This window comes from Cherax quadricarinatus, chromosome 18 (assembly GCF_038502225.1).
Source record: "Cherax quadricarinatus isolate ZL_2023a chromosome 18, ASM3850222v1, whole genome shotgun sequence".
In the NCBI taxonomy this organism is placed as follows: Eukaryota; Metazoa; Arthropoda; class Malacostraca; order Decapoda; family Parastacidae; genus Cherax; species Cherax quadricarinatus.
The window spans coordinates 39193329-39216503 of record NC_091309.1 but is presented as its reverse complement, the minus strand read 5'-3'; the positions used below and the strand labels follow the sequence as shown (position 1 = coordinate 39216503).

At 41.2% G+C, this 23175-nt stretch overlaps 1 protein-coding gene across 2 annotated transcripts in view; it reads left to right on the top strand.

Annotated features, from left to right (window-relative positions):
* Positions 1 to 12917: 12917 nt before the first annotated feature.
* Positions 12918 to 23175, top strand: part of LOC128689497 (immunoglobulin domain-containing protein oig-4) — a 51321-nt gene continuing 41063 nt past the window's right edge. The window contains exon 1 of one of the 2 annotated variants that reach the window (XM_053777859.2): positions 12918 to 13072. The gene's annotated coding sequence lies outside the window, so the exon portion shown is untranslated. Of the gene's footprint in view, positions 13144 to 23175 lie in introns of both variants that reach the window. The other variant, XM_053777858.2, reaches the window with a different exon arrangement.

Sequence of the window (23175 nt, the reverse complement as noted above, 5' to 3'; positions counted from 1 at the left end):
AGAGCATAGCCCAGACGTTTCACCAGAGTGTCAAGAAGTGGTGAAGGATGATTCGCCAAATATGGGAGACCTGGACGTGACTACAATGACACGGTTGCATGAGGTGGTGGTGGAAGTCCACCAGGAGGCTTCGTCTGGTGAGGAGATGTGTGTGGAAGTTGGTTCCCGCAAACGGACGGCAGGAGTGTCGGATATGGACTAGGTCCTGACACCGGGACAGCGTCCAAGGAAGAAATTATGGTCGAAAGTGGCTGAGGCGCCTCTTGCAGACGGGGTTGTGGCAAGCGCCGAGCATATGGGTAGGGCACGGGGGGCTGAGGGGGGCCTTGGGAAGTCAAAGGTCAAAGAAGGTCAGTGTAATGTACGTGTGGGAACGGGAAAGACCCACAAACATAGAGGAAAACCTCCTTTTGTGAATTCAAGTGTGTTACCATCAATGTAAATGGCCTGCGGGCAGAGTTTAAGTGTGTGTGGATGGAATGGTTCTTGCGCAGGTATGCTGTGGACGTATGTTTCATACAAGAACACAATTATAAGTTTGGGCGAGAGTTACAGTTAAAAGGCTACCGAATGTATGTTAGCAGTTCTTTAAAATTAAAGGGTGGGGTAGCTATAGCGGTGAAGGAGTCCAGCCCTTGGCGTGTCTTAAGATGGGAGGAGGGGGGAGGTGGGAGGGTGGTGAGGGTAGATGGGTACTGGGGTGAGGTGAGGGTTTATTTTATTGGCGTTTACATGCCAGCGGAAAGCAACACTAAAGTTAAAATAGAATTTGTGAGGGAGGCTTTAACGTTTTACACGCGGGGTTTGCCGTTCATTACCGTCATGGGTGGGGATTGGAATTGCGTTATCCACCATTGCGATGTTGAGCCGCGGGGGGCGAGGTGCGTCTTGCCTGTCTTACGGAATCTGCTGGGGGATGCAGGGGTTCATGATGTGGTGGGGCGGGGCGGGGTGGGTGGGGGGTGGAGCATACGTTCGCAGGGGCTATGCGGCCCGTCTGGATAGACTTTATGTAACACAAGCAATTAGAGTTGGGCACGTACAGACCTTTGATGTGGGGTTTTCAGATCACCGTGCAGTGCTAGCGGACTTGAACTGGGATGGAATGATCAGGGTTTATCCAGGTTATTGGAAACTGAACGTGCGGCTATTGGAGGGGGAGGGGAATGGGTCAGCTTTTCAGGACTGGTGGAAGAATATCTGGGAAACGCGACGGGCAGGTGAATGTTTGTTGGAATGGTGGGAAACGCGTGCCAAACCCGGAATAGCGAGTTATTATAAGAAGCGGGGAAAAGAGGAGGCGAGGTGGAGGTATGGGCTGCAAAACTATCTGGAGGGGCAGCTAAATGATTACTATGTGGGGGGCGGGAGTGGTAGTAGGTATGACGACATTGAACATCTTCGTAGTCGACTTGCAGAAATTCACAATGAACGTGTCAATGCGGTTAGAGTCAGAGCAGGTATGGAAGAAGTGCTATGGGGTGACAAACCTTCGGGTTGTGTCTTGCGCAAATTTAGGGTCAGGCAACAGGCGACGTCCCTCTTGCAATTGGAAGTATGCTCGGGTTTGGGTGGTTACCTGCCGGGTCAAGTACTTCTCACCACAGACAACATGAGTTTTTATGCTGATCTATGGTTTGGGGAAAAGCTACGGAGGGGAGTAGGGGGGGTCCATGCGGGTGGCCTGGTGAGGAGGGATTTCAGAAAAGTTATAAGTGACAGGGATAGAACGGTACTAGAAGGTAGAATTCGAGTGGAGGAGGTAGAGGAGGCGATTTTTAGTATGAGTAAAGGAAAGGCACCAGGTATAGATGGCATTTTGAATAATTTTTATAGGGCGCATTGGGGAAGTATTAAGCATTGTTTGGTTGATGTATTAAATTGCATGCTCATGGAGGGGAGGTTAGGTATGTCACAAAGTACGGGGGTAGTTGTGTTGGTGCCCAAAAAGGGAGGGGGGAGGGGTCTGAGTGCATATAGAGCAATATCTCTTATGTGCTCTGACTATAAAATCTTTGCAAAAGTTTTAGGAAACAGAATGAGGAAGGTTATGGGGTCGGTTATTCACGAGGGACAGCTAGGCATACCAGGTAGGAGCATGAGGGACGGACATGTACGTATTAGGGAGTTTTTGGAGGAATGTCAAGGGGGGGGGTTTCCTCGGGCTTGACTGGCAAAATGCTTATGACTGTGTTGATAGGGATTTATTGAGGCTTATTTTATTGAAGCAGGGTTTTGGAGAGGGGATTGTAAGATGGGTTGATACCTTGTATGTTACGGCTATGGTACGCGTACAGGTAAACGGTAAATTGGGGCAGCCGGTCCATATGGAAAGGGGTTTGAGGCAAAGGTGCCCCCTCTCCCAGCTGCTTTTTGCTTGTATGCAAAACCCCTTTTATGAGCTGGTGGATGGTGGTTTGAGGCGTGGAACGCTGAGCAGTGACCATGCAGCGCGTGTGGTCGGGTACGTAGATGATACCACAATTTTGTTAAAAGGGGAGGAGGATTTGCAGATCGTGGGATGGATTGTTGAGTTTTTTGGGGCAAAGTCTGGCATGTGCGTCAATAAGGCAAAATCGAAATTATTGGAGGTGGGTACATGGGTGGGGGGGAGGTTGGGCGAAAGCTATGGGTGGTCAGTCGTGGTGCAACTTAGAATATGTGGTATCGTGTACATGGCAGATGAGAGGGAGAGCCGAAGGGTAAACTCTGAATTGGTGGTTAACAAGGCTTTAGATAGACTTCTGGGGTTAAGAGCTGGGGATGTCTCGTTGCAACAGAGGACAGTAGTGGTTAATACACTTGTTTATAGTAAAGTATGGGGTGTGGCTGCGGTGTACCCTTTAAGAGATATGGATATTCAGGAACTGCAGAGAAGGGTCTTATGTTATGTTTGGGGTTTCGGGAGAGCTTGGTTAAGTCAGGAGGTTGTCATGACCCATGTTCGTCGTGGGGGTTTAGGTCTCTTGGCTTTGGGGCCACGGGTGAAGGCCCTCTATGTAAAGCAGCGGTTCCTCAGGGCGGGCGGTGAGAAGAGTATCCGGGTGGGTCGGGTAATGATCGAAATGCATAAATGGTGGAGCGGCAGGGGATTAATCGAGTGTGAGGACATGCTACGTTTGTTGTTAAAGTTGAGAAATGCGCAACGGATCCGGGTGGGGCAAATGGTCAGCATATGTTGTCGTAGGGAAATTGTACAGGGATAGTTTGTTTTTCCGCTGTATAATTTTTTTTTTATATTTTTATTTAAAACAACACAATACATTAAATAGATAAAAGAACACATTATCAGTTCTTACTCAAAATTATAAATCCCATTGTCATATACATTACATCCAATGTAACTATGTTAAGTAAGATTACACAAGATAACATAACAATATTCATCATTATTATTATAACCAAGGAAAACCCAAACCTACAATCTGCATTGTTTTTTCCACTTTGTTATTTATATATTATTAATCCACATAACCTTCAAACCCTCCTTTACAATACTCATTATTGCCAGTGCCGACACAGCTGACACTTCTACCCCCCCCCCCCCGTATGTACAGTCCCCATTCTAAATAACATACATTAATTTCCCTAATGAATGGTCATTGAAAACAATTTCTACTAAAATAACCCAACCCAGCAGACTTCCAAACAAAAACAGTCAGGGTCATTATAAGACATGTAGGAACGAGTCCTGCAGTCATATATGTATACATATACGCATGCATATACACATACGTGTATGTGCACTTATTCATAAGAACCAACTAAATCATACATAGAAATAAATCGCTAAATGACTTGTCTGCAAATAAACTAAATATTACAATTTATGATAGAACTATACCAAAGACATTGGTTCCCCCAAACACCCTACTCATACACAAAGTTAATGTTACTGATTAACACAATATATAATAGGACCTTCCATACAAAATAAGGGGATATATAAACCCCATCAAATACTTATATATTTTCGTACATAGTGCATAATGTACATATTCAATACAATAATAAAAAAAGAGGTGTATGACAAGGCTAAATCTATCTTCAGATTAAAAATATATAAGACATAACCTCACATTTTACATAAATATAAACCTCCTATATAAAATGATTCTTATAACAATAAGGGAAAAACCCGAAAATCACATAACTTTTGACTGTGTGATTTTACAAAAATTCATAAGGTCTACATACTCCTACAATAAACTTTACCCACATCAACCACCGTGCAAACCAATCAACCATACCTCACCAGGCTTCCAATCACACCAAGAGGGCGCACACTGAAGAGACCAACCCCTTGCCTCTCACCCCATACTCAAACGGAGTAAACGTTCAACAGTAAGTCCACGATATCCCTCCGGAAAACTAATTACCCACCTTCCCCCATATAATTGTTTGTTCCTACATGCTGTCCTATAAAAACTCGCCGCCAGCGCTTTTATCCTAATGTTCCCCTCCACCTCCCTCATCCCCCAAGAAACATACAAGTAATCAACTATTACATATCTGATAGCCCTTCCCACCTCTTTGGGTACCCCTTCCATATCTAACATTAAAGCCCTAAGGGGTGATATCTTTCCCCCCCCCAATAAAAAGAAAACCCTCTTCAACCACAATCTTACCACCTCCAATGCAGAACAAAAATATACTACATGAAAAGCCGTTTCAACTTCCCCACAAAAAGCGCATGACGCCTCTTTCACAAAACCCATTCGTCTTAGCACCTCTTTCGATGCTAACGTCCCCATAAGAAATCTATATACTAATTCCCTCGCTCTTGCCGGTATTCTTAATTTACTAAATTCCACCCATATCACTCTCCAATCATATGTGGGATACACTGCCATCCCTTGCATTAATTCCTGACGACGGCCCACACCCACTAACCGTTTTACCTTGAGTTTTTTAACATTGCATACCTTTAACATAAACCGCAACATGTCTTCACACTCCACTAAGTCCCTGCCACCCCACCATTTGCGGATATCCCCCATCACCTCCCCCACCCGAAGACCCCTTTCCCCCGCTGCCCGAATATACCTCTGCTTCACATATAGCGCCTTCACCCTAGACCCTAATGCAATCAATCCCAGTCCTCCCTGCCTTACCGCAGTCATTACTACATCTTTGCCCAACCACGCCCTCCCATAGCCCCACACATACCTTAAGACCCTTCTTTGCATTTCCATAATATCCTGACTTCTTAATGGGTAAATTTCCGCCACTCCCCACACCTTACTATAAATCAGCGTATTTACCACCACAACCCTTTGATGCAAGGTTACATCCCCGGCCCTTAGACCCCTCAGCCTACTCAAAGCTCTGTCCATTACCATTTCTGAATTAACCCTCCTGCTCTCCTGTGCATCTGCCAAAAACAAAATCCCACAAATCTTTAGCCTATCTACAGTTATCCAACCAAACTCCTCCCCCAAGGTCCCTCCTACCCAAGCGCCTACCTCCAACAACCGTGATTTCTGCTTATTAACTCTCATCCCAGTAGCATTCCCAAAAATCTCAATTACCCTTCCCACTTTTCTTAAATCTTCAATCTCATTAAGTAAAACAGTTGTATCATCTACATAACCAACAATATTCCCACAATATCCTCCACTCTCCCCCAACCTTCCCATCCCACCATCAACCAGAACATAGAAAGGGTTCTGCATACATGCAAAGAGTATTTGGGATAGTGGACACCCCTGCCTTAAACCCCTTCCCATGCTTACTGAACTACCCAACCTCCCATTTACCTGTACTCTCATTGATGCATTCTCATACAAAGTCCTCACCCATCCAACCACCCTCCCTCCAAAACCCATTCTCACCATACTCTCAATCAAAAATTCCCTATCCACATAATCATAAGCTTTCTCCCAATCCAGACCTAGAATACCTCCCTTATTACTACCCTCAAGGAAATCCCGAATACGACCATGACCTACCCGCATACTCCTCCCCGGGATACCAAACTGTCCCCCATGTATCACCGACCCCATGACCTTCTTCAGTCTATTACCCAAAATTTTCGCAAAAACCTTGTAATCAGCGCACATCAAAGATATTGCACGGTAAGCACTCAACTCTCTACCCCCCCCCCTTCTTTGGCACCAAAACTATGACACCCGTACTTTGCGATATGCCCAACTTCCCACTAGTTAACATATGGTCCAATAGCCTAACAAAACACTGCCTAATACACCCCCAATGTGCTCTATAAAAATCATTTGGTATACCGTCTATCCCTGGTGTTTTCCCGGTACTCATCCCGAAAACTGCCTCTTCCACCTCAACCTCACTTATACCAACCTCCAACCCCACTCTATCTTGCTCACTTAAAATGCTATGGAACCCCCCTTCAAAAAAACCCTCCCAGGAACCCCCCTCCCTCCAACTCCATTTCTCTCTAAACCAACTATCAGCGTAGAGACTCATACTTTCCGTATTGGATAGGACTCGACCCACTGGATACCCTCCCACCCCAGGGCTTGTCTCCAATTGTAGAATGGTGGTTGCACTCTGTCGGTCCCGAAATTTACGTAAAACATACCCAGACGGTTTATCACCCCACAAAACATCCTCTAACCCCGCCCTAACCCTAATTGCATCAAACCTATCATTGTGTAATTCAGCTATTCTACTCCGCAGTCTGTCCATATCATCCCTCCTACCACCTCCCCCAACATAACAATCTTGCAACTGTCCCTCCAGATAATTTTGCAACCCAAAACGCCACCTCGCCTCCTCTCGTCCCCTAGCCTTAAAAAAATTCGCTATTCCAGGTTTTGCCTGCATTTCCCACCAATCTAACAGATCTATCTCCCTGTTCCTAGCCTCCCAAAAAGGCAACCACCAATCACTGAAAAAAGGCCCCTCCCCCTCCTCCTTAAGAAGCCTTACATTTAATTTCCAGTACCCAGAATAAATACGCACCACTCCATCCCACATCAAATCTGCTATTACCGCTCTGTGATCAGAAAACCCCACATCGAAGGTTTGCACCCTCACAACATCTATACCCTGCTTAATATAAATTCTGTCTAATCGCGCTTCATATCCCCTACGGACGAACGTATGCTCCACTAGGTAACCCCCCCTCCCCACCACATCAACAACCCCAATATCTCGCAATACATCCCTCAGCACACTCAGCACACAACCCGCCCCTCTCGGTTCGACATCACCACTCCTAATCACACAATTCCAATCACCTCCTATTACTGTTATAGCAGGCAAACCTCTCAAGTGATACAGCAATACCTCTCTGACAAAATCTACTTTTACCCTGATATTACTAGTTGCTGGCATGTAAACTCCCACGAAACTAACTCGACTCTCACCCCAGACGCCATCCACCCTCACGATCCTCCCACCCCCCCCCTCTTCCCAACCGATGACACGCAAGGGGCTGGTCTCCTTTACCGCAACTGCTACCCCACCTTTCAATTGCAAACCACTGGTTACATACATCCGATATCCTTTCACCCTCAACACACTACCAGCCCTGTGATTATGCTCTTGCAAAAAGCATATGTCAACATCAAACCGCCTTAAAAACCACTCAAACCAAACTTTCTTGACCTCAGTCTTAAGTCCATTAACATTAAGCGTGACACATCTGAAAATTACAGAAGGGGCGGCTTTCCCCTATGCCTCTGGGATTTACCCACTGCACTTTTCATATTACGTGTTCCTTTGCCACTCGAGTTTTCCTGTGCAATCACTTCCCCCCTCCCTTTCCCAATTTGCAACTCAGGCACACCTCTACCACTATGTGTCCTCGGCTCCACAACCGCTGCCCATGACTTCTTCCCCGGCCTCTGCCCTGGGGTAATGACCTCATCTATCTCTGATGCCGCAGTTCGTTTCCTAGAACTCACACTTACACACATATCACCCTCAGACAATTCCTCCTGGTGTACCTCCACGGCCACCACATGCTCCCGCCCAATCTTACTCAAGTCTTCCTCAACAATTTGTTGTCCCTCCAAAGTTCCAGCTTCACATGAACTGAGGACACCTTTTGCACAGGGTTCCTCCTCATCCAAAAAATCCTTGATCACATCTGCCAATAACCCATCCTGGATTGAAGCTTCCTGGACGAAAGTCTCCTCAGATGTCACCTTCAACTCCCCCGACGCCCCTGGGAGAGTGACACATGTCTCCGCCGCCGCCACCTCCCGGTCGACCTCTTCGCTCCAGAGGTCATTCCTCCGGCCTCCCGAGGCATCAGAGCCAGGCACCAAATTACACGACTGTTGAATCACAATTGGAGTGTCGAGAATTCGAGAAGCCCGCCTCCTAGGACACTGGGCTGCCATGTGCTCATAAGAGCTACATAGACGACATGTTTTCCTTTGCCCAGCATAGTACACATAAACCTGTGTTCTACAACCGATCATCGTAACATAGGATGGTATAGGCCTTGTTAAGGTCATTTTAAGGGTGTAAGAACCTTCCGGCATTCCTTCATATGGACCATCCCTCCACACCCCCATTGTTGCAGAATGCACTGTCCCATAACTTCGAAAAAACTCCTGCAGGCCATAAGCCGTAGCCTCGAAGGGTACATTCCGTACCTTCACCCATGTGAAGTACTTAGAGACGTCATGTAACACAACATCCATCGTTGAATTCACACTCATGCGTTGTTCCTGGTAATGCTCGACAATTCTTGTGTAGTAATCGACTCGTAGAAATTTCACAAAGATTCTTGTTAAACCATTAAGGGCGACGCCATACAATTCCTCGTTGGGAATACCATATGTATCCCTGATGATGTTAGGGAGAAGGACGTTCATCGTATCTCCACTTAACGTACCACGAACCAGCTCTATGCAGATAGTATTCACTCTCCGTACTGTATGTTCCGCCATGTTGATATCCCAATGAGCAGCGCACGTCCTCACTACTCAATGGTTGTTGCTGAACTAAGGTAGCTCGCCTGAAGACAGCAGAGGGGTGCCGAGACAACCTCACTCCACCGTGGTCAGGCAGCGAATATCCCGCTGTATAATTGGGGGGAAATATGGGAAGGATTTTGTAAACTTAAGTTGGCACCAAGGGTTCGTGAATTGGTGTACAGATTTGTCATGGGGATTTTAGCATCAAAATCGGTCTTACATAGGATGGGTTTGGTAAGGGAGGCGGATTGCTTGCGTTGCGGTCTCGAAGAAACAGCTTTCCATGCTGTCTACTTTTGTGATACCTTGGACAAAGTTCGTTCGTGGTTGGGTTGGGTTTTAGATTTTCTTAGTAGGGGAAGTATTTCAACCTTACGGGCCTTAACATTGGACGTTAGCGGAGTATCAAGTGAGGTACGAAGAGCAATAATGTACAATGTACGTGGTGGCTGATTTCCTCTATATCTCGTGGGGTATGCGGGAAACCGGGGAATCAGTTAGGATCAGGGCAATTGCGGCAGGTATCTACAGAACGTATTGCAGAAATAAACTCATATGGTAGAAGTTGGGATAATAGTTTTCCTGCAAAGTATCGAAGTCTTACTGTTCAAATGTTGCTGCAACTGCGGGTGAGGTAAGGCACTGGAGGGCTGGACTCCCCCCGTGGTAGCACCAAACGGTATGTTAGAGACTTCAGGGTAGAGGGCGGGGTTTAGGGAGTGACGTGTATGTATTATGAATGGTTCCGTGCGTCTGTGTTTGTATGATTGTGGCGTTGTGTGGCACTGAGATCTTGGATTAATCATAAAATGGTCATGCATTTTGATAATACAGATAAAAAGCAATATTTCAGTATATGTTCCAGCCTCTAACAAGACTGAATTGGTTCCCGACTATAGCCGGGGTTTGGTGAAGTATGTTGGGTCTTTCCTGGAATTCCCGTTAGGTTTAGTTTAGTCTTTTGTAAGCAGATGCCACGCTGATGTCACCGCTAAAAGTACAACGTTATACTGGCCTTTAAGGGGAATGTTCATAAGCAGACCTTTTGGTGATGGTTGTAAACTTTTGATGAAGGGCACAAAGTTTCATTTGCCTGAGATTGTTTTTGTATATGTAGTAGCGGTCACCGCTGTGAGGGGGGGGGGGTTGAGATGTATGATGTCCTATATTGTAATCTATGGACATTCAAGTTCCTTAGGCAGCAGCTTTTGTGGGATGTTGTTCCCTCACCCAGTGATATCACATGTATTTTTTTTTTATCATTTATGGTGCATATAGTCAGTTGATGTTCAATTAAGCACCTTTACTAATATCACTGTATACAAGCATGGTATACTTTTTGTGGGTTTATAATTAGTTTGAGAAACTAAATATGGGGTTGGTCGGGGTATTATGTGTCTTAGTGTTGCCTCATATGTAATCATACATGCTAGATCTGTAAAAGTCTTATGTTAATTATTAAAGGATTTTTGCATGTTTTGATTCCTTTTTCAATACATGCAAAACCAAAAATAAAGAACACCATGTTTCAATTTCAAGAGTCATGCAGGTTTCTGATAGTTATTTTATATAACCATAGTACCATTGAGTGCACAATGTATTAGTTTATATGATATTGTTTTTTATATAATTTTTTTTATATAATCATAGTACCATGGAGTGTGCAATGCATTAGTTTATATGAAATTGTTTTTATATATAAAATTTCATATACAAAATGAATAAGACTGTCAGGTTTTGGTTATATAGTTATTTTGTGGTTAAGATATGTTCCGGTAGTCCTCTGTTTAGTTATATGTTGTCTTCTTATATAAAGTTTTCGCATTTCTATTTTAAATCATCTATGTAAACCATCCATGTATACTGTGGTTTTAAATAAAATATAAAAAAAAAAAGTTCTGCTGGGCGCATGATTCTTGTATGATCACTAGTCAAGTGTTTAAGGTGATGTGAACATTTTCTGTCTCTTGAGGCGGGAGAATGTGTCGCAAGATCTAATCCCGGCTGGCCGCAGTCTGGTAAATATTAATTACATATACGTTCTAGAGCTTATTTTCCTTCACTAACACCATTTTAGTTCCTTCTATATACTGGAGCCTATCTGCCTTTATTACCACCTTGGGAAACAGGTTTTAGTACCAATCACTAACACTTTTGCTGACTTCTTCCAGGTGTTGGTGTATATATATATATATATATATATATATATATATATATATATATATATATATATATATATATATATATATATATATATATATGTCGTGCCGAATATGTAAAACTGGTCAATTAGCAAGAACTCATTTAAAATTAAGTCCTTTCTAAAATTTTCTCTTATAGGTTTATAGATATATTTTTTTCGTTAATGTTGATGTAAAAATTTATAATTTTGCACCAAAAGGAACTTAGAAAACTTACCTAACCTTATTAAAACAAGAACAATTTATTTTAGCCTAACCCAACTAAATATATTTTAGATTTGTTTACAATAATTTAATACTAAATAAACACAGTGAAATATATTTTTTTCGTTAGGTTCAGAATCATTTTGGCGAAATTATTACATACACAAATTTTCACTTGTCCTATATGGCAAGATGAGCGTTTCTGTTTAAGCCAAGATCGCAAGTTCTGCCTATTCGGCACGACATTATATATATATATATATATATATATTTAATTTTTTCTTTTAGGCCACCCCGCCTCGGTGGGATACGGCTGGTATGTTGAAAGAAGAAAAGAAAAGATATATATTTAATATATATATACATATAATATATATATTATATATATATATATATATATATATATATATATATATATATTATATATTATATATTATATATATATATATAATATATATATATATAATGTATATATATATATGTATATATGCACATATATATTGTATATATATGTATATATATATATTATATATATATTGTATATATATTTATATATATTATATATATATATATATATATATATATATATATATATATATATATATATATATATATATATATATATATATATATATATATATATATATATATATATATATATATATATATATATATATATACATATATTTGTCAGAAATATTTACTTTGTACATAAACAATTCATTTATGTTTAAGTAGATTCGCCATGACTCACTACATGTAGAGTCCACTTTGTAAACACGTTTTTTACGAATGTCACTGTCATCACTATTAAACGTAGCGCTCCACTTCGCATACACGTCTTTACGAATGTCAGTATTATCAATGTGTTAAAAATGTGAAGAAAATTTCTGGAAACCCAATCGTGCAAGCAGCTATTTTATCATACCTCTTAAAGTGATTGCGTGATGGGTGATGGGATAAATGGTGATCCAAGATTTATCAGCTAGCGTGGAACCCCCATCCTGACAGGTACAACATTCTATGTAATGGGTGTATTAGGTAAACAGATCTCGTACTAACCTTGTAAAATGTAGAGTGATCATGGTAGCCTCACAATGTTGCGTCTAATTTGGATGAAAAATACTACGATACTAGATTGTGGAAGGCAGGGTGTGTAGGTGTGCAAATCACTCCCTCACGACGACTGATACTAGTGCAAATATGAGGGTATCCTGGTTATGTTCAACCACTTGCTGCCATACGTGACCAAGAGGGAATATACACCGAGAGGTGTATGTCTCTCGGTATATATGCTAAGAGTTTTACTTTAATCCCTATTTTAGAAACTAAGTATTCTTGACTGGTGATGTGCAGCCTTAGTGATCCTCGTGTAGTAATAGATTCTTTAATCCCTATTTACCAACCATACATGACACGGTAATTTTTTTTATTATCACTTTTCATTAATAAACTTTTTACGATTTATAAAATCTAACCTGACTTCAGGAATACAGCATTTGTAGATGCACAGGAAATGTTCAAATTTTGACACTTGGAACCTCGTAAAACAATAAACAACAACGTGGTCAAACAAGCCTAGGCTGAGGTACGAGAGTCTGAGTGAGTGAGCTAGTTGGGTGGTGGTGGTGTGGCTGCACAGGTTGAAGTTCAGTGTTGTGAGGTGCATCGTCGTGAGCGGACCAACACACTCGCCTTCCAGCCATCGCATGAATCCCCCTTTAAAGCTTCATCAACAGTGCTACCAGCTACACAGAAGCAAGTCCAAGCAATTCAATACGCTTCTCTGTCTTTACTATTAATATAAGAACGACATTCACCAGCATAAGGTTAGCAGCCAGACTACTGAATAACTTAACAGTACTACTTAGCTTACTATGCTTTCACTACATTAGTTATGAAGAAAAGACATGTGCAGCGTATTTTTTTTTTTAATCACAACGTGTTTGAACAACTCTAAAGCTAAATGTTGTCACAATAAAAGCTCGCTCTGCACCTGTCTTTAAGCGTCAATGTTGACAGTGCACTTTTGTATCACTACATTAGTTACCAACCCTCAGGTTTCAACCTTACTTAGTCCTCCAGGTAGTATATGACCCCGAACGAGTTTAGCACTTTCCAATGATCGTAATATTAGTAATAAACTATCTGACACAAGAATTTAATCTTCTGTTACATACGATACCTTGCTCACACTCCAGCAACAGGACAAGCCCCTAAAGCCACTTGTCTCCAATACACTCTAATACGAAGTATTAGAGTGTATTAGACAACCTCTACTAGTGAGAACGGCTCGATTTGAGAGGGACCTGTCCTCCCAACATCTGAGTTTTTACCTCTCCTAGTGACCTACGTCTCACCTCTTGGCGCTATATTAGGCTCCATCCTGTCACTTCATCTCCATATTGTTTCATACCATGGAACAATGCTCTTCTCCAGACTGAGGGACTGACCACCTCAAAACTTTAAGGGTGATGGACTGATTACATCGTCTTCAAGTATCTTCTGCTTCTATCAACTTTTCTGTACTCGACTGAAGAAGCCTGTGTAGGCGAAACGTTTCGAAATAAAGATACCTAACTGTTGCATATGTGTCTTACCTAACACACTCTAAAACATTCACACATCCCTGCTAGATGTTTAAGACACACACACCACTTAAGTTTCCGGGACTTCCTAATCCCAACCTTTCTTGCAACATCCTGTGAGCCTCCCTTCCATCCCACATTTATTCATCCTTTTATATCAGTTGATCTTACTCCATCCTTTCTAAATTTTAATGGTCAGATCATATCGCCATTCCCAGTCCTTCGCCCTCTGGATCATATCATTTCGTACTTTAATGTTTCAGTTCTTCACTTCTTATTCACTACATGATTTCCACACCATGATCTTAACTAGGATATCTGCACTGCCTCTAGCTGTATGACCCTAGTGGGTTTAACGCTTAATTTTGATTAGAATGCACTGGCCCGAGGCTCCTCGCTGCAGCATTCAAAGACCATGACTCGCACCCATACTGAAGTGTTGGCACCACCCTCAACCTGTCCTGCATTATAGTTCTGAAATTAGTTCGTCTGATGAGTTTTGTATGCTTCCGGTGGCACCTGCAAAATATTTGTTAATCTCGGCTATGTTAGCTTAACGTATATTTACGTATAATTAACAAACTAAATAAAACTACGGATGGTTTGTGTGTAGCTGCAAGAGTGATATAAATGCTAGGTCTGTATAAACCAAGTGGCTCCATCTCTGCCAGTATACATTCTCTAGAACGATAAAAGCAATCGGAGGATGGTTTGCTACTCTGGTAAATTTCTTTTCGCTTTAATTCTTTCCGCAGACACCTTAACACTCCGGGCTTATCCTCGTATGTTATATTAATCACTTCGTTCTTAATACAGCCATCTGCTGAAACATCCACTCCAGAATTCTTAAATACACTCGCTTTATCCCGCTCACTTCCTAGTGATACTAAAAAAGTTCATGACATCCCTTTGGTTCATTTGTGTTAACTTCCAACTATGTCCTCTTGTATCTGTTTTTTTCGCATTGGAAAACAAAAAGCCTGTCCTTACCTGCCCTTATATGATCAGTGTCTTTAGTGTTTGCTCTATTTTTTGTTATAATGGCTCTAGAACTCGTTACCTCCTAGTCAATCCCATTCCACCGTTCTATCACTATCTTGAAGTAACCCTTTCTAGTACCCTTTTGGCACTCCTCTCTAAGCAATTAATCTAGGCGAGTATAAACAAGAAGCGCGTCTGTCTGGCGCTCAGCAAACTGAGGATCAAGCCACATTGGTTTAGAGCTTAATATGAATTTATTTACTATCTCTAGGTAACTGTGTCCTTGAACAATAAAATGGTATAAAATACAGACAGGTTGTTTAGGTAAGACACATATGCAACAATTAGGTATCTTTATTTCGAAACGTTTCGCATTCTTACTCGTGACCTACGTCTCACCTCCTGGCGCTAAGGCTCCATCCTATCACTTAAACTCCATATTATTCCAGACAATGGAACAATACTCTTCTCCAGACTGAGGGACTGACCACCTCAAAACTTCAAGTGTCTTCTGCTTCTATCAACTTTGCTGTACTCGACTGAAGAAGCCTACTGTGTAGGCGAAACGTTTCGAAATAAAGATACCTAACTGTTGCATATGTGTCTTACCTAAACAACTGTGTCCTTATTCTCTCAACTGTTTAGGCTAATAATTTTTTTTTAACCAGCAAGGACTTATTTTTGTACTTTTTCTTTTAATCTCTTACATATTTTTTGTTCTGTTTTTCCTTCTCTAAATGGTCTCCATTTTGTATGGCTATTTGGGGTTGAGATTGGTGTTTATTAAAGGGAAAATTAACACTAATTCCTTTAAAATGTTTGACCAATATCATTACACTAGTGTCATTACACTGGTTAATGTATGACTGCAGTTGAAAAAGAAACAGATGAAGTTAATGCTAATTCAATGAGGTCAACACAATCTACGGGAAGTGATGGAAAATTTAGGTCCTAATCGACTTGACGTCAGAGTCGGGGATGGGTACCTTAATGAAGAGGGAACTGACGTCCAAATTATTTAGTTTCTTGTTCTGGACAGAGGTGTGTCTGCTGCGGTTAAAGGAGGTCGCCTGAGTGCTTTAGGTGAACGGGGCAGATAGTTCCCAGGAGGTAGGAAAGGTGTTCGGCGAAAACTAGCATGTTTGTGTGGTGCACTACCTATACCTGATGTGATTGGTCAGGGGTATATTGTGTTAATGGGTCTTAGGTAGTCCGTGCATGTATGCTAGTTTGAGGTCTTCCTTCATTAGTGGACCTACAAACGTATGGTATGGGAATGAATTCTCTTTAGTGCCGTCGTATCTAACACGGGCAACACCTAGAAGCTGATAGCTTCGCTAACATCATACCCACCAACGTCACATGGTTATGAGGACGACGTCCTCATTATGACTCCCAAACATTTCAATGTAAAGGACCTATAAAAAGACTCGACGCAGTTGAGCCGGCCATCCAATTTACACCCGAGTCCAATGATAGTTTACCATTTCTCGACATCCTCATTCGTGAAGTAGATAACACCCTTAAGTTCAACATTTACAGGAATATTACGAACATAAACGATCTCACTTTTTTACTCCAGCCAGGATTACAAAGACCAAATGAGGCATCATCGGATTTTTCTTGAGAGCACACCAGGAGTTTCTTGAGTATACATACACCAAACCTGCCCTGAGCTACAATTTCCTTCTTTTTTCATAGAGAACTAAGAAAAGAAACCTTCATCTCATCAATTCACGACGCACTAACACCACTTCAAAGTCTTAATCCTTCCTAATACCCAAGTTACCTTGAACGTCTCCGAAGTACTAGTCACCATCGCAACCAGTACATCAACGACCTGACTAGGACCAAAGTGAAGAACCTTAAGCCAATTAATGAGCGTTTACACAATCCCTTGCGGAGGCTGTGACAAGGTACATGTCAGTGACACAGCAAGTACCCTACAAACACGTCTCGATGACGATATCAGTGATTGCAGAAACGACAACTTGAACGCATGTGTGCAGCACGGAAACTCCTCCCACCATCTTTCGAGATTTAGTGATGCCGCCTAGTGATCAAAGAAACACACGTCATCTTCAACTAACATTTCACACACATTAAACAAAATAAAGTTAGCTGTGTGTGTGTGTGTGTATATATATATATATATATATATATATATATATATATATATATATATATATATATATATATATATATATTATATATATATATATATATATATAATATAAATCTCCCATTCTATAAAGTTTACTGTTGAGTTCGCAGCAAATAACTCCTTGTCTTTTCTAGATGTTTTGATTATTAAGGGTAACTGATTTTAAATTTAAAAATTACAGAAAACCTACAAATAACTGCTCCTATGTACACTATTATTATTCACATCTAGTTAAATTGTCGGTTTTCCTCATTGTTTTTGAGAACTTTACGTATTTGTAGTAGAGTTCATAGATGAAGAAATATCCAAAATTTATGAAATAGCTAATGATCTAAAATACCCAAGAAACGTAATTGATAAATCTTTTTAAATTGCTAAAAAGTTTTTACAGTTCAAAAAGGGACAACCAACCTTATTAAACTAAAAATATGTTGGTTCTCCCTTACCATGAAAACTTGGTTGATATACCTTCTCTTAAGGCTTCTAATATCAAAGTTGCATTTAAAAATTATGATACAGGAAAAAACTTTTGATAAAGAATTCCCCCCAAAATGCTGACTGATGTGTCTAAGATTCTTTGTAAAATTTGCGATAGTTTACGATCAAACTGCCAAGTATCGAACTAAGATTAAAACGACATTAGAACTGAACAAGATTCTAATGCTCTATTTATTCATGTGATAGATTTTAACCATCCAATTGATTTTCAAAAAGTTGAGAAAGCTGTATCAAATCCATGGTCGACAGGAATAAAATTGAATCATGTTTCATAAAAAGCAGTTTTGAAAATATTCATATTTCCTTTGGTTTATATAAATTGGATTCATTTATAATTAATAAAATTCGGGAAGAATTTAATGATAAATAATAAATCTTAATTTTTGGGTAGAGTATTAGGTTTCACAGTCGGTGTCGTCACGCGAGTGAGGTGTAGCTCTGTTGTGGTGACGTGATGGTGAGGTGTAATCTTGACCCTTTATATGCCTTCTTTTGATGTTCTGTTTTTTATAGTTCCATGATAATGTGAGAAGTCACGAAAGCGCTTGGAATTTCTTTATTCTTTCACAGTGGGAGGTATTTATATATATAATCTGTGTCCTTGTTTGCAACACCTTGACAAAACTCCTGGAAGGCGAAACGTTGCCACAATAAAATGTTACATTTGTTGCATCTGTGTCCTCTTTACCTAAAGAATCACAACTCGCTCGCTCTCCCTCTCTCTCTTCCTCACTTCATTTCTCCCTCCCATTTTATCTCTCATCCCTTTCTCTAGCTCCCTCTCCATCCCCACACACAACTTTACCCTCTCAGTTTCTCCTCCGATATTTCTACATTCACACTCATCTCTATACTCATTACTTCACTGCATTCTCCATCACATTCACCCAAGCTGCTCCCTCCCTCACTCTCTCTCCACTTCCTCTCTTCAAACACTGCCTTTCCCCCACCCTAAGCGGCTCCCATCAACTACTTCACCTTCAAATCTTCCTGCTTTACCCTCTCCCCCCCCCATTTACTCAGTCCACCTGGTGCCCTCTTCTCCAACCATTCCATCCCCTACCTCTGCATTTTTCTCCAACCTTTAATACCTCTAACCCTTTCTATCCCACCCAAATTCATCCCACGCAAGAGGCGTGGGGTTAAAACAAAGAATAACAATACTTTTGATATACCTTTGAAGAGTTTCGAGGGTTTCACTACTCTCGGATCCTGGCCATGGGCCAGGCTCGTCTGGTGCTTGTCTGGTCAACCAGGCTGCTGCTGCTGCTGCTGGAGGCCTGCTGCCCCACATATCCATCACAGCCTGGTGATCTGGCACCTGGTGAAAATACTTGTCCAATTTCCTCTTGAAGGCTTCTACACTTGTTCCAGCTGTTTCTGATATATCTTAAGAAGTTGAATAGTCTGGATGGAACCCCGAATGTTGATACAATGTTGCTTTATTGTCCCCACCGCACCCCTGCTCCTCACTGGGTTTATTTTGCACTTCCTCCCATATCTCTCACTCCAGTATGTTATGGCAGTGTGCATATTTGGGACCAGGCCTTAGAGTAATTTCCAGGTATATATTATCATGTACCTCTCCTCCACTCCAGTGAGTACATGTTCAAGACTTGAAGGCGTTCCCGGTAATTTAAGTGCTTTACTGGCTCACTGTGAGCCGTTAACGATCTCTTTATTTGTTCCAGCTCTGATATTTCTCTTGCTTTGAACGGGGCCGTCAGCACTGAGCAATATTCTAAATGAGGGAGCACTGGCGATTTGAAGAGTGTCATCATTGGCATTATTTCCCTTCTTTTAAAAGTTCTCAATACCCACCCCATCATCCTCCCGGAATTCATGATCTTTGTCTTGTTATGGACTTTAAAAGAAAGGCCAGCTGACATAATTATTCCCAAGTCTTTTACATACTCCTTTCATTCTATTTGGTGACCCTCTTGAGTTTTGTATACAGTGTTCCTTTTGGAGTTCTTCATTCTTTCACTGCCCAATGGAAAACCCTGCTTATGTCTTCCTGTAATTTTTCAGTGTCCTCTACCGTAGTGACTTTTATGCTTATTTTAGTGTCATCTGCAAGTGATGCAAAAGCGTGACGGGTGTTTTTATCTATGTCTATGATAATGAGAAACAGCCGAGGTGCCAGGACAGTGCCTTGGGGAACTAGGCTTTACCTCGCTGATGCTGGGTTTTGCTCTGTTTACTATTGTTTTTTGTGTTGTGTGTTAGGAACCCGAAAATCCATCTGCCTACCTTCCCGGTAATGCCCATGGGCCTCATTTTGTGCGCTATCACTCCATGATCTCATTTATAAACCGTCTTTGCAAAATCTGTGTAGATCACATCTGAGTTTTGATCGTCTTCCAACACCTCCGTTATTCTGTCATAATGGTTCAGATGTAACAGGCATGATCGTCCTGCTCTAAAACCATGCTGGTCCATGAAATTTGCTATCTGTCACGTCATCACTTTCTCGAAGATTTTTATGCGAGAAGTTAGGGCTACTGATCTAATTTTTAGCTAGTGCTCTATCTACTGCCTCCCTTATGCAAAGGAGCTGTCTGCACTCTAAGGTCTCCGGTATTTCACCTGGATCTAAGCTCTTTCTCCAAAGAATACTGAGGGCTCGTGCTAGTGGTACTTTGCACTTCTTTATAAACAGGGCATTCCATGAATCTGGTCCAGGTGCTGAATGGGCATGTTATTCATTTCTTTTTCGAAATCTATGGGATTTGTAATGTCAGTTGGTTTGCGCGGCCTTCTGCTGGAATGAAAAGTGTTTCTGCATTTTCTACCTTGCTGTCATTTAGTGGGTTGCTGAATACAGACTCGTACTGTTCTTTTAGGATTTCACCTATTTCCTGTTCATCGTCAGGATACGAATCTCCACTCAATAATGGTCCAATTCTACAGGTAGTTCTTAGCTTGGATTTTGCATAGGAATAGAAACGCTTTGGGTTCCTTGCAATATCCTCTATGGCCCTTTGTACTTCTGTTAGGTATGACATCTTAAGTCTTTGCTCTAATTCAGTGATCTCTCTTGAAGCACATTTGTATTTTTAAACAATTAAATAACCTGTTTTCTTCTTCTGTACCATCTACGCACTCTCTCTATTTGATCTTCTGGGTTTCCTGAATGGTAGATGCTTCATACATATCTTGTATGCTCCTATATTCAACTTCTCTAGGCACAGGTAGCGATTTAGGGTGCTCATGTCTGATTCCCAGGATATGCCTGATAGCTCTTCGTTTCTTTCCCAGTCAATCCTATGGTTGTTAAAATTAAACTTACTGAACATCCCGTGTCTAACATTAGTGATGCAGTTCCTCAACCCTGAGTTAATACTCGTTTGAACTTCTATGAAGTTGTGATCAGAGTATATTGTCTTTGTAACTGTTATGTGTCTGATTAGTTCCTCGTAGTTTGTGAATATCAAATCCAGGGTATTTTCATTTCTACTGGGATCAATTATCTGTTGGTTCAATGAGTACTTTTCACAAAGCCTCATTAGTTCCCAGGTATGTGCCTGGTGAGCCAGGGTGCTTCCCGGGGATATTTCTGCTACAACATTACGCTGCGCCATCTTCAGTTTTACATGTGGGAGATTAAAATCCCCAAGGAGTAAAATATCTGGTGTGGGATTTTCTAGCTTATCCAGATAGCTGTCTATTTAACTGATCTGTGAATTCCTTAGCAATTGCTGATGGAGGTTTATATACTAGGTTAATTACCAAATTCCTATTTTCAACTTTAATACCTAGAATTTCTACTACATCATTCGTAGAGTTTAGCACTTCTGTACAACAAAGTACTTTTTACATAGTCCTACTTCTCCCTGTGACCTATTAATTTATATCTATACATGTTATAGTTTTCTATCTTTATCTCTGTCCAAAACATCCCTTGTGTGTGTTTCTGTAAATGCTCCAAACATGGTAATTGCTTCTGATAGGAGCCCACTGACATTGTTGTTTTAATTTGATTTCAAACCCTGAATATTTGCAAATATGAAGCACGAATTACTATTTGGGATGCTTTGTTTTGCCGTGTTTCGTTAGTACCATTGGTGATGTACTACCTGGTACTGCCCCTGGTGTACATACCCCTGGTTTCTCCAGTACTGACTTTGCAATTGATTGTATATTCAGGCTTGCTAGGCTGATGCCTGGTTTGGTATGCCCCACTATGCTGCCTATCTGTAGCATTTCCCCTTTTTGCCTCTTTCTTTGGTCTGATCGTTTGTCTAAAAAAGATTGCTGTTCATTTTCCCTTTCTCTGTAGCACTGCAGGCTTTTTACACGATAGTCTGGGCAGTTCAGGTCATAACATTTTCTGAACTGTGTTGAAGCTTTGCACATCACTGGGAGGAAGTACCTGCTGCACTCTTCGTCAAAGCAACATTTGACACTTTCACTTTCTTAACATTTTTCTGTTTATTCCAGCAAGCTCTGCCATATACTCACTCAAGTTTTGCATAGTATCTGCAAATGTTCTGACTACATTTACTGAGTCTGAATCTTTCTCAAGTTCTGCCACCTGATCTGTATTCTCTTGTTTACTTTCATCTAGGTGTATTTCTTCCCTTTATTTCATTTTTGTTGGTACCTGCTCTAGCATTCTCTTCATCCCTTTCCTTTTTCTGTTATGTACTCATCTTTGGTGTTTTCTGCCTTCCTCTGAATGTTCTCTTATTTTGACTACTTGGTTTTTACCTTTATTTTCCGCTTTCCTCTTGTTCCTCACCCCCCTTTTTTCTTCACTTTTTATATATCTGGCAAGCTCCTTAGGAACTTTCTTAAGCTTTCTAGACTCACTTTTCAGTACATCTCTTATGCCCAACCAGGTTTCCATCTCACTGGGGCAAATTCAATAATGTCTTTCTTGTTTTAGGTCATTTATCATGGTTGAATTAAGCTTTGTACATGATATATGGGATGCTTTACCACACATTCCACAATCAATGCCCTTAATATTTCTCCCAAAATATTTTTCACATATACAACAGATCTTATTTCTACACACATACACAAATAACCCGCACATAAAAGAGAGAAGCTTACGACGACGTTTCGGTCCGACTTGGACCATTGACTTTGTCAATGGTCCAAGTCGGACCGAAACGTCGTCGTAAGCTTCTCTCTTTTATGTGCGGGTTATTTGTGTATTGTTCCAGTCACGGTATTGTGCCTTTTTGTTATTTATCTTATTTCTGGCCATATTCACTTCCATTTATCTTAAGGCATTATTATGTGGTGGGTGGTGGGTTGGGGTTATAGGTGCTGGGTGATGGGGGATCCATGTAAAGAGGGTAGGGGTGCGAGTGGGGGGGACCCTTCCCGCTGGTTGGGTGTGGTTGGTGGAGTGAGGTTTGGGGTGAGTGGGGGAGGGCCTTCCCACAGGGTGCAGGGGATCAGTTGTAAGAGGTTAAGAGACGGACAATTCACACATTTGGCTTATTCCTTTTCCTTTACATTATGTTCACTTTATTAATCATAATTTAAGTCGCTATATCCCTGCACATCAATGCCTTATCACTTGTTATATTACTTATGGCGATAGTTTAATACTTACCCAATTATTTCCACTTCTGTCGACATCTGGCAATAATTAGCTAAGCCACTTGACCTAA